General features: G+C 42.3%; 2 long non-coding RNA genes across 2 annotated transcripts in view; one reads left to right on the forward strand and one right to left on the reverse strand.

Moving 5' to 3' along the window:
• Nucleotides 1–620: 620 nt before the first annotated feature.
• Nucleotides 621–13,106, reverse strand: part of LOC108530722 (uncharacterized) — a 239,642-nt gene continuing 227,156 nt past the window's right edge. Inside the window, exon 6 of the long non-coding RNA XR_001885933.1 lies at nt 621–818. This is a non-coding gene — a long non-coding RNA (uncharacterized LOC108530722). The remainder of the gene's footprint in view (nt 819–13,106) is intronic.
• On the forward strand, nt 1,244–7,684 carry LOC108530723 (uncharacterized). Its single transcript, XR_001885934.1, has 3 exons — nt 1,244–1,414; nt 2,626–2,681; nt 7,177–7,684. It is a non-coding gene; the product is annotated as an uncharacterized LOC108530723 (long non-coding RNA).

The following is a 13,106-nucleotide window of genomic DNA, read 5'->3' on the forward strand; positions in this document are numbered from 1 at the left end:
ACTTATTTATTTCATCAGGTTTTTCTTCTGCGCGCGAGTCCTCTCTCTCCTTCATCTTGGTCGCTATCTCGGGATCATCTCTTCTCTCTCTCTCTCTCAATATGCCCTGGTTAATTGTTTACTTGCTTGGCAAATTGCTTAGCACTATGGACAGAAAAAGGCACTAGGTGTTTTTTAAATTGACTCAGAAAACGTTAAAATGGAGAAACTTCCATCTGCTTGCTTGGTCCTTCATGGGGAATTCTACCACTTCCCTTGGTCCAGCTCACTCAAGGCCAGTACCATGACAACTCCTGGTTTGAGAATCACTGATTTAAATGGGATTTGAACACATCTGTCCCCACTTGTGGCTCTCTGCTCTGTAGATTTGCTGACTCACAGAGTCCACCGGCAAAGATGCTGACAGGCATGAACTGGTTGCAGGACACTTGGAAGGCATAACGGGACATGTGCCTCACCAGCTTCCTTCAGGTGTTCCACTGAGCCCAAGCATTCAAATTTGCATCTGTGGGAGAGGAAGGGAAGGGAAGGCTCTGGTCTGTGGTGCCATAGGAGTCCAGTGATGCCTCTTAAGCATCCCCTACCATTCTCTGATGGTTTCCCACATGCAAAGTGCCAACCTGGTCGTGCAACACTGTACACTGTGGTGAACACCAAGCGCCCTCCCATGAGACTTCTGCAGCATTCCAGCACTCTATCCTCCCCCAGCTTCCCGTTTAGGACAGGCCCAGGAGAGGAATGGTGAGGACAAAGTTAAATGTGACTTTTGCTTCATCGTGGGTTCCTTCTTCCCATCCTCCCAGCCATCAGACCTCCTCCTATAAACAGATGTGTGCTCAGATTAGCTACTTTTTGGAAAAACAAGGAAATGATAATACTAGCAAAACTTTATTGAACTAATGTTTGTCTATGTACCAGGAACTGCGCTAAATACATAACATTTATCTCATTCAATTCTGACAAGACCCCTATACAGACAGGTGTTGCTGCTATCCCATTTTGTAGACGGGAAAACTGTGGCACAGAGGTGAAAAAGGCTTACTTATATGGATATATTGCATCAAAATTCAAGCCGAGGTTCTGATCCTAAAGACTGTGCTCCAAACTAGAGTCCTCCTGTGCACATTTCATGTCTAGAATTATTATAAAGCATTTTGCAATGACTAAAATAGGCACATGAATGAAGATGTATACAGGTCTGCCTGAGGGGAGACGTGAAGCCAAAGCCCAGCTCAGCAAGGTCAGAGAATTTCAGCATATCTCCATGGGCTGCTGGAATTTCATCTGGGTGCATTTGTTTTTATAAGCCTGGGTACTGCACAGTCACTTAAAAACATGTGCTTGCCAGGGCAGAACATCATCTGATGGCAGCAACCACCTGGTGCTGGCCACGACTGAGGAGGGAACACATCCGGTGAGTGTGGGCCAACCCTTCCAGCACAGAACAGGAGGGTGGCGGGGTGGGATGTTTGATTTTTAGTGGGAAGGATGAGAAAAGCAGTTCTGAAATGTTTTTCACAGAAATAGAAACTAGTGAAATAGAAGCTGGCATTTGACTACTTTAGAGAAAAGGGAGGAGGGTAACAGGGAGGCAAGTGATTGGCTGCTGCTGCCAAACTCAAGAACTTTAAAAATTTTGTTTGTTCCCCCAAAGAAGTGCATGCCCAAACCACCAAGAGAGGGTAAGTGATGACAAGCAGATCTGCAAGTCCGGGCTCCAATCACAGTAGCAAGCACCCTATCTCAAAACAGCCCTGCAACCGGCAAAGTTGCACCCTCTCCCCTCTCCCCTCTCCCCTCTCCCCTCAGCCCAGATCCCTCCCTACACCAAGACTGTTCCAGCTGCATGCAATAATCAGGCAAGCAACTTCTAACCCAGTCTAGGGGACTCAGACGAGATAACGCTTAATTTTTCTGCAACGCCTTCTTAAGGCTCCAGGGATCTGTACCCCAGGGTGGAGAATGCTTTCCCAGAGGCAGAGCCTGTTTCTCCAGCCCGAGTGTGTGTGCTGCAGAGCTGGGGACCCCACCCTGTATCTAAAGTAATTGCTGGATCTAATGGTGTGGTGCTGCTGACTTCCTTACCAGCTGTAGCTTTCTGTTGCCCGACCCTGTTATTACTGGCTCCTGCTTTATTTCAGGGATGTTAACCTGCTCGTATGTGTCTGCTAGTACCTTGCTGGTAAACTCCATCTTAAAGGCTCTTCAGAGAAGGGCTTTGTGAGTTTTCCTTTTACAGGTCTTTATTGCATATTTTTTCTCCAGGTTCCTCTCTCTTCCTCCTCTCACTCCTTTCTGCCTGATTAGAGCAGGGGATGTTAGCTTTTCTTACGGACACCTTAGTCACATTATATGAGAATATGTTGTTCTAAGAGCCTGCCCCTAGGTCACAGATTCAGACCTGTGGAAACGGCCTAGGCTATTCTGAAATGCTCAGATGGGGTTCCAGCATTCAGCCTCCAGCTAAGCTCCATCCTTGTGAACTGTAAGGTGGAATGAGTAAGTAGGCTAGACATCTAATCCTCCCTGTGCCAGCATCCCACCTGAAGGGCATGGCAGAGAAAGGGGAGCATGGGGCCCCAACTCATTCACTATCAACGGGTCTTGTTCATTTCTTTTCTCTAGGAAAAAGCAACACTTCTCTCCAACTGCACTAGGTGGACGCCAAAGGCCCGTTTATTGTAAGCACGCTTTTCTCCTCTGCACAGAGTGCTGTCACTGCAGCCCTATCTGTGCCATGGACCCACACAGTTCCACAGAAGCCCACCAGGGGCTTAGGTGTTCTTTCATCTAAGTAGTTCCAATATCGTCAACCACTACGGTAAGATGTCTACATGGCAAGTTAGTTCAGGCATAAAATACAGTGCGGGCAGCATATGTGGGTGGTCTCCAACCAGTTCTGGTGGCTGCTTGGACCACTTCATAGAGACTTGTTCCAAAGAACAAGGAGAGAGTTTTGTGAAGTGCTTTGGCTCCCACTGAAATGGCTGCTACAAGAGGTTATTTCTCACTGCAGGAGGATTTGGGAATAGGGATAAGGGATAGGAGATTATAAAGCCAGGTTTTAAGTCCAGCCCGTTTTGACTTTTTTTTTTGTTTGTTTTTTGTTTTTGAGATGGAGTCTTGCTCTGTCACCTAGGCTGGAGTGCAGTGGTGTGATCTTGGCTCACTGCAACCTCTGCCCCTCCAGGTTTAAGCAATCTCTGCCTCAGCCTCCAGAGTATCCGGGATTACAGGCGCATCCCACCACGCCTGGCTAATTTTCTTGTATTTTTAGTAGAGACAGGGTTTCACCATCTTGGCCAGGCTGATCTTGAACTCCTGACCTCATGATCTACCCACCTCAGCCTCCTAAAGTGCTGGGATTACAGGTGTGAGCCACTGCGTCCAGCCCGTTTTGACCAGTTTTGTGGCCTTGTGTGTTCCTGAAGTACAGTTTCCTCATCAATACAATGAAGATTGAACACACCCTATAGAACCATAGTGAGGTTCACATTACCCAGTGTGAGAAATCGCTTTGTAAACTGGAAAACACCACAAATAAAAAGAGGCTATTGTTATTGGGTTTATTATTCCAAGGCAGGAGAACCAAGGTATAAAAAAGAGAAGTAAGAGTTAGATATCACACAGTCTGAGATGCTGGGAGAACAACACAAGCCTCTATAGCTCCTCCTAGGACCTTTCTTCTGGAATGTTCTACAATGACAGTGGTAGAAATGGGGGGCAGCACTGCTCTTGTTAATGGTAAAATGGATAATTCTGCAATTCTATCAGCTGTGATAGAACTCAGTCCAGATCATTTTATTGCTAACACTCGCATCACCTGACTAGTTATCAGCTCATTGGAAAGAGAGTGTAGTGTTAAGAGCATGGACCATGGGACCTGGCTACCTGGATGTGAGCCCGTCTCTGTGTCCCTCTAACTAGACAATTAGAAGTAAGTGACATGACTCATCTGTGTTTCAGTATACCCATTTATAACATGGAGATGATAATACTGTCTACTTCATAGTGTGAGAATAAAATGAAAAAGAAATGGAAAGTACTTCAAAAAACTTCTGACATGTATTAATAGTAAGCTAAGTGTAGCTACTATTGTTTTCCAATAAAATAGCCCACTCTTAAAAATAAAATGTGTGTTCTAAATTGTAGGAGGAGATGGATTCTTCAGGCACGATGGAGAATAAATCCATTCCCTCTTCCTCCACTCTAGCGTGAAGGGTCTGCCATGCCAAAATAAGTTAGATTACAGAGTCCGGTGGAGCTAATATAGTGTGCATATGTACTTTGGTCCTGGAAAGAAACAGTGGCAACATTTCCTCTCGCTGGCAGAGCCCAAAACTAGATTAAAACAGGCAGTGTGGCTGAATCTGTGCTCCTGCATCAACTGCTATGTGACTGGGGATGCCTGACTTCTCTCTCTGCCTCACTTCCTAAACTTGCAATGGAATAACAATAGTATCTGCCCTCTAGGGTTGTTGTTTAGAGCAGTCACTGAATAGCTACATAATACAATTCAGCTATTATTGTTATTAGGATACCATTTGCCATTACCCAACTTTGTGATTCGGGATCTTGAGAAATTGCATAAATTTCGTCTTTCAAGTTAAAGTAGAAGAACCAAAACCCAGATAAATGTAACCTAAAGCCATATGTTTTGTTAAAGACAAGGAAAGGAAATGCCATATCATTATAATCATGTTGTTTGGTCATACAGTAGGACAGTATCTACAATCATCAATTCATGTCACTTTTTAAAAAATTACAGTGGGTTATTTGAATTAGAAAGCATTTCCATACATGAAAGCTTAATCCCCCTTAGACATTCCTCAATGTTCACAAATAAACTGACCTGGCAGGCATGGGTGTTCCTAGTCTTTGTGTTTAACATCAGATGTGGACGATAAGGGTAATAAACAATGCCTACTGATTCTGGTCATTCTGAAGTGCCACTTTTTTTTTTTTTCAATTTCACTAGAGCTTGGCACACCTTCATATTTAGAAGCAATGTATCTTCAAGGATCACTCATCAGAATATTTGCACAAACTCGTAAGTGGCAAGAACTGAAAATGCCTTGTGATTTTCAAAGTTTTAAAATAGTCCTACGGGACTGATGACCTCAGGCAGGTCAGCCATCGAGTTTGGAATCCAACAATAAAAGTCATAAAGTGAGTCAACTGAGTCAGAGAGGATGCAACAGTATTATTTTTCTCTTCTGGCTTCTCTAGTAAAGCAAAAGTTTTGGTGTTAGGGCTGTCCCTGCAGATAGGCAGTTTGGTTTCCAACACGCTGGGAGCATTCCTGGAGAACGCTGAAAAGCAGAATAGGCCGCCAGAGTCCAAGAGCCGGTATCAGTAAAGTTAGCACAAGATTTAATAGACTAGAACATACCTGTCCAATCCATTTCTCCAGCCTGATAATCCAGGGCAATTAAGAGAAATTGCCCTGGTAATTTTAGCATTTTTAAAGTTTCATCTGAGCAAACACAGAAATGGATAACTATGTTATCCAGACCTTACCACTGTTTGTTTTTGAGACTCTAAGATTAAACTAAAGACCGGCCCAGCACAGCAGATATGTTTGCCTTGCCTGAGAGGAGACAGAAACTTGGGAAGAAACAAGGGTCTTTGGAGTTACTGGGCTTCCACGAGGATCCTCAAGGTTTGCAAACACCAAATGGACAGGACTCCATCCCTGACGTGCAGGCCAGTCCTACCTCCTTCACAATGACGTGCTGACATCATGGTGCAAATTTGCAAACCTTTTCTGCCTTATTAAGAAAATTATTCAAACATAGAAAAATGCAAGGGTTAAAGCCTTGCTTTCATAAACATAGCCTGTGTGTGTTGCAGGGTGAGTTTTAGATATTATATGGAAAAATGCAGTAAAAAGTGCTGAAGTAGCCCATTCCGTTCCATTGAATTGTTAGGCAACTATGGTCATCCCAGCCTTAGTAAATTAAAATACATGATGAAAACCCAATCTAAGGACATCAACTGCTATGTACTAAATAAACTACACATCCCATTTAAAAAGCATTTAAAATTGTGTCAAGAGAGGCTATGCTGGAGGGACTATCATTTTAAAATCATTTACTGTACAACCATACATTTAAATTTTCACTTGAAGCTAAATGTTGCAAAATTAAATCAATTTTATTTGATAACATGAGGCAGTTTATACTCTTTAATTTGGGGGTCGATGGAGCCCCTGGCACAGTCTTGAATTTAAGACCCCTACCCCACAGGAATAGTTAACTCTTGATCCTAGCACACTCTCTCCTCCTGGAAGAGTTATTTAAAGTTAGATGTGTTTCTTGCTGTATTTTTTGTTAGCCACTTTTCTATCCCAAGCCCAGCAAAGACATTCAATTCATCCCCCCTATACCTCTCACTCTTTGTTTCTCTTTCCTCCCTCCCCTCTCTCCCTCTTTTTCTCTCTCTCCCTCTGAAGTTTCTAAATCAGTTCCTACAGCTTCCGTTTTCTTTTTCTAAAATTAAAAACGTGGCTTCTGGCTATAAAACGAATCTCCCACCTTCAGCAGCCCCAGTCCCCAGGGACTGTTACTGGTGTGATCTGTAAATTAACGGGAGTCACTTAGAGCCCTCAGTTAGCTTTTAGTCAAACATTAGCAGCAGTGTTTACCTTCGTGTAATCTGCAGTTGTTACTTCATTTAATGCCCGTCAGCATTTTTTTTAAAGAACATGTTCAGCAAATCCTTGGCACAGGCTGTTTGAATTCCTTACTCTTCCCTTCCCCCACCTTGACCCAAATCAAGCTAAATGTATCTGAGTAGAAGCTTGCTAATATTTTTAATTTGCTAGTGTAGTTTTCCTTCTTCTTGAGGAAAGTAAGAAGAGTTTGCTTTCTGTGCCAATCCAACTACGTCCTACTCAGAGGCCTGGGCTTCATGTCCCCACCGCACCTTACATCAAAGCCGGTAAACTGTAAATTTTAGGGTTTCTGTTTCTTGTTGCTCTGGCAGTGATCTGTGAGTGATGTAAGATGGGAAGCATCCTCAGATTCCCATTTGGAGGATGCTGGTGTGGCCCCCCTGAAGAAAATCCATTGAAAACAAACTTTGAAGTGCTGCCCAGTAGAGAGCTAAAAGCTGAACATATCACATCATAATTCATACATAACTTTGTGTGTTTTGAATCTTCCTTCTCCACAGCCACCACCTCGAATGTAAATAAATAGAGCCCTGGCCTTCCTACAGGGCTCTGGTGCTCCTTTCATAAGGTGAGATCCATTTAGATCCAGCAGGAGAACTTCTCTAAGGCCATGATAAAGGCAGTAGGAAGTACTGATCTCAAACAGCACAGAGGAGGCTCCTCTCCAAAGAAGAGTGAAGCACATCGTTAGAGAATAAGAACACAGGGGGAAATTAAGAAGTGATCTTCAAAGGCTACAATGAATAGCTCCTCTCTGCTTTCACACACTGTACAAGAAAAGACTTCCTTCAGTTCAGGAGGCTTTGGTTAACAGCCACATTCTCAATATTCTGAGTTTCAAGGACAACACAATAAATGTCACGGTGAAAACCTCATGCTTTTTCAGGTGATACAATCCAAAAAGAATGTGTACATCTCAATAGTATAAAGGACTCTGAATCAGCCAGGGCTCAACTTGCTATTCTCTTCCCTTCCTGCAAGACTTGACCTTGAGTTTCAGGGTCTCTCAGCCATACTTCTGCTTCCTGGTGACTAGAAATCAGGATTCTCTCCCATTTACTACTAGGGAAAACCCTACTGCTAAGGACTGTAAACGTCGGGGGATCACCCTGAGTCTCACAGATGGCACTTGAAGAGGAGCAGTATGGAGACACAGGACACGAAGAAGGAAACAGAGACCCTGAGGACAGAGGCTCATCTGACTACTGCAAATGAACAGACACCAAAACAGGCATTTTTGCACTTTCAGACTGGGAGTTCCAGGACTGAGTGCACATACAGTCCATGGTTAGATTGCCAGGAAAGCCTCAGTGAGGGGCTGCATTATGTGCCATTAACACAAGATGCAGCCATCTTGGGAATCAGCATATCTGTCTGAGCCCAGGTTATAAGTGCACACTGATGATCTACGGTTGGGGGCCGATGTCACTGTCCTGTCACAGTCCTGAGATCTCCAAAGCAGCCCAGGTGACACATATGTCCCTGTCTTTGACTCTCCTCCAGGCCAACTCTGTGATATTACTATCAAGGCTCCAAAATGTAGCTGTTTTGCTACATAAATTATGAATAAGTTCTACAAACTTCTTGAACCATCTGGAAAGTGCTCAAAACACAAGACTGCACAGACAAGGACTTTAAGGCTCAACTCACTCCCAGGTGGTATTAGTAGCTCTTCTCAGCAAGACCATGCGCCCAGGTCCCAATAGCACTATTGAAAAAGACAGGTCTGCTGTAGAATGGGTCCCCCTTTTTGCTGTTTCCACTGCTGAGTGCCCCCATCATGGGCATGCAAGATTTCTTCTGCCATTTTCCTTTCACAACTTGCATCAACTGCCTCTGCGATTTCCCTGTCTTGCAGTCTCAACCCAACTTACTTAACAGCACTAAGTGTTCAGTTCTTATGGACAGTGTATGCCTTTAGTTTTCCTCCAAGAAGAGTGCTTGACAAACATAAAATGGAAATCTTAGGAATGCTTTTACACTGTTGGTGGGAATGTAAATTACTTTAACCATTGTGGAGGATGGTGTGGTGATTCCTCAAAGATCTAGAGCCAGAAATACCATTTGAACCAGCAATCCCATTACTGGGTATATACCCAAAGGAATAGAAATCATTTTATTACAAAGATACATGCACGTGTATGTTCATTGCTGCACTGTTTAAAATAGCAAAGACATGGAATCAACCCAAATGCCCATCAGTGATAGACCGGATAAAGAAAATGTGGTACGTATACACCATGGAATCCTATACAGCCATAAAAAGGAATTAGAGCATGTCCTTTGCAGGGACACAGATGAAGCTGGAAGCCATCATCCTCAGCAAACTAACGCAGGAATAGAAAACTAAACACTTTGTGTTCTCACTTGTAAGTGGGAGCTGAACAGTAAGAACACATGGACACAAGGAAGGGAACAACACATACTGGGGCCTATTGGCAGATGGGGTCGGGGAGGGAGAGCATTAGGACACACAGCTAATGCGTGCTGGGCTTAATACCTAGGTGATGGGTTGATAGGTGCAGCAAACCACCATGGCACATGTTTACCTCTGTAACAAACCTGCACATCCTGTACACATACCCAGAACTAAAATAAAATAAAACAAACAAAACAAAAGAATGGAAATCTTTTAGAAAATGTGTCATTGAATTGGAGGTGGAATCCATAATGATCAACAACAATAAATTCTTTTCTTCTCTATGAGGTCATCTCCCTCAGTCTGTGTGTGTGTTCATGGGTGTGTGCTGTGCCGGGTCCCCACTTTCCTCAGCACATTTGTGCATGTGTTTGTTTACTGACCAGTGCCCAGTTTGTGAGGCTCCCCCAAAGGCAGCCTCAGTCTGCTAGTGCCTGCCCAGGACCCTGCCCTAGTCAATGAGAAATCAAACAAACTGGCTGCAATAAGCCGTTTACATCAGTTCTCAAAGAGAAAACTTTGGGCCCATTCCCAGAAGGCCAGGCATGTGAGTGAAAGGAGCCTGACTTGCAAAGCTTCCCCCACACTCGGGGTTTATTCTGTTTATTCTGTCATCCCTGTTTATTCTTTCAACTGTGGTTTCTCCGTGGAGCAACGCATCACACTGCACCCAGATTGTGGAGACACACAGAAGACGTCCAGAAAGAGCCAGAGAGAACACAATCCCGCTGATTCATTCGCTAAGCCATTTGTTAACAAGCTGGTTTGGGGTTTTTCTTTTCCACAATTTTTCAACACTTGGGGAATTGAAACTGCCAGTTGTTTTCGTCTTTAAATGAAATAGCCTGAATAACTGGGAATTTAAGCTAGTTTTCATTATTATAGTCCCCTTCAGAAATACATCTGACCAAAATAATGAGCTAATGAAATAATTTGGACATCCTGACCATGCAAAACAGATGTGTAAAATATTAAGTGCAGATCCAGTCAATACTTAGTAAATGTTGATGCAGACTTGGTTTCCTAAGGTTTAAAATGTATAACTAAATGACATTAACTTCTGAAATATCAGGGTACCAAGAGGGAATTAACAAAAGGCCACCAAAAAGCAGACTGCACATAATGTAGCCTAGAGACTGTGGAATCAGGCACACCCGGACTGAACTAGATTCCACGCTGGCTGTGTCACTGGAGCTGATGGCATGTTCTCAGCAAGCCTCAGTGCTCTCACCTCTAAAAGGGGGTTCAGAAGAATAGGGTACCAACTCAGCAGATTGGTGTGAGGATTCAAATTAAAAAATGCATGTAAAACACTTGACTAACTACAGTTTCTAGCTCAAAATAAACTCCTAGTAAATGAAAACTACTGGGCACTCTTGTCTTACAGATAATGGCTTTCAAAACTGGGAACTTAAAATAATTCTAAGACTCAGCTGACTCCCAAACCAGGTAATGGAACATCTTGGAAATGCAGACCTCTCAGAGTAGACTTGTTAAAAGTGCCAGGGACAGCGCTCATACCCAGTTGACACTCAATAAACATTTATTGATACTGACCATGGTTTCCTCAAGTTTAAAGTTTAAAATAAAATGTCTGGAAGAATTACAGAATGAACCACTTGTGGTTATTCCTGAAATATGATGGCATCGATGTGAAAATTGAAAACATTGCCCCCCATAAAAAGCTGTATACCAATTTTGTTTAAAAGACTGGAATGACCCTAAATACAAAGATATCATGAAAAGCAGAGATTCATTAAATTATAAGCACAAAATTAAGAAGGATTTCCTAGAAATGGAGGGGGTCTCACTAACTTCAGCAGAGAAATTTTCTTCGTCTGTCATCCCCTGACTCCACAGGGTAATGTAACAACGCCAGGGAGATGTCTGCATATACCCAGGGTGAGACTACCAACCCTTTGCATTTAGCCAAAGGGCTACCAAATTATGGTGCAACACTGGCTGATTGAATCATTCAGAGTCAAATTCAAACAGATGAACTCACAGAGGAGAGCTCCCACGCATAGATGGAGAAAATTAAGGGAGGCCATAGTTTAAAATGTTTCTTTTTAGCAAGGTAGAGTTTGCAATGTGACAATGATTAAGCTGTAGGGGAGGCTTTTAACAGAATTCCCTCTGGCCTTCTACTAACTTACTGAAATACATCATTTGCTTTTCTCAACTTCCTTTAATTTTAGTCTAGCAATAACCATTTATCTTAACATTCACTCTCACATGGGACAAAAGAAGAAACAAATTTTGCAGAATTCAGAGAGGCATTGATTAATTGATGCTGGTCTGTCTTTGAGGAATATCTGGGAATTAGAAGGCAACTAAGATATATTGCCTCCATCCTTGAGAATATGTTCCTTATCTTTAGGGACTAACCTTTAAATGAGCTACCTCTCCTCACTAATATTGAATAAATTGATTTCTGGGACACTTAAAATGCCAGGCTGTGTGTCTGTATGGTATAGTAACACCCCCCACCCAGACAGGCGTGCACATGCACACACACATATGTGCACACACACATGCCCCTGAGTTGAAAGGAATCAGCAGGAACTGTTTCTTTGGCTTGCTTTCCACAGTCATTTGCACTTTTCCAGCACAGAGCAGAACCATAATAGTAAACCCTTTGCAAGAAACGGGCACATCTCCACATTAAGAAGGTTTGGCTGCAGGTGGGTATGAGAATGCAGAGTTTATGGAAACTTTGCCTTTTATTTATTTTTTTATATCCTCTGTTGCAACTGCAGATCTGTGTGAGTGTAGCCAGCCTCCCTACTATGCCTTGTGGGAAACACACCTTGAGGTCTCTGCAGCCTCCTGGCCTGATGTTTGCACAGTTGAGTTGAGGAGGCTGGTAGTTTTCGGCCCAAACATCAACCCAGAGGTTTACTTTGCCATTGTATTAGATTAAAATGCTTGAACATATTTATAAGCTAAATTCGTTGTTGTGTTGTTGGTCAGTCTTCTTTAAAAAAAAAAAAAAAAAAAAAAAGAACTTATTCTATAATTATAGTTAGCTGAAAGCCATTTTCTACTTTTTCGTAATGCAGGTCTCATGCTTAACTGTTCTGACATCACCTGGCCCCTCTAAGGCTTAGCAACAAAAACTTCACTGAAATGAGGAACGCAGTTATTTATGCTGGCTACTCTGGCAGCAAAGAAATTCAAAACATAATTTTTTAAAGTTATAACTATGGCTTGCATATAAACATGAGCATGTGGCAAATATTTACGTAATTCGTCAATGAGGTAATGAGCAGAATGATAAAACTGGTGCAAAGAGTATTTGAGAAACTAAATATATGCAGGCATCTGCGAGTGAATGTTGGAATAAGATTGCTAGATTAGACAGAACACAAGTTAATACTACATTTGGCAATAAAAGTGTAACCTTTAAAGTCATCCTTTTTTTACCAAACCAAAATCACTTGCATCACTATTGAATAAAATCTTACAAATCAGCATGTCATTTCATAGAGTGTGAGCCTTAATTAGTAACAAATAGTATGTCAAATAAGATACACTCCCCCAGAGAATCAGGTCATCTTTGGGTGGATTCTTTAGAAAATGCTCTTACGAGACAGTGAAAACTGAGGCTATTCTACTGCCTTATTTCAAATTTGATACTCTGTCTTAACATTGGTAAAGGGATTTGGGAAGGGCAAAGGTGCCTCATATTAACAATTGAGGTCATGGGACAAATAGTTATAGAAATATTAATAGAACAATATCACCCCTCAGATTATGTTGAATAACAAAATACAGAGTTGGATGTAGAAGCAACCAAGTATCCCTCAAGGAATGAATGAACAACATGTGGCCTATCCATACAATGGAATATTGTCCAGGCTTTAAAAGGAAGGAAATTCTGACACATGCTACAACATGGATGAATCTTGATGACATTATGCAAAGTGAAATAAACCAGTTACAAAAAGAAAAATACTGTACAATTCCACTTAAGAGTTATCTAGAGTGGTCAAATTCACAGAAACAGAA

Source organism: Rhinopithecus bieti, unplaced genomic scaffold, assembly GCF_001698545.2.
Source record: "Rhinopithecus bieti isolate Rb0 unplaced genomic scaffold, ASM169854v2 scaffold_7398, whole genome shotgun sequence".
NCBI lineage: Eukaryota > Metazoa > Chordata > Mammalia > Primates > Cercopithecidae > Rhinopithecus > Rhinopithecus bieti.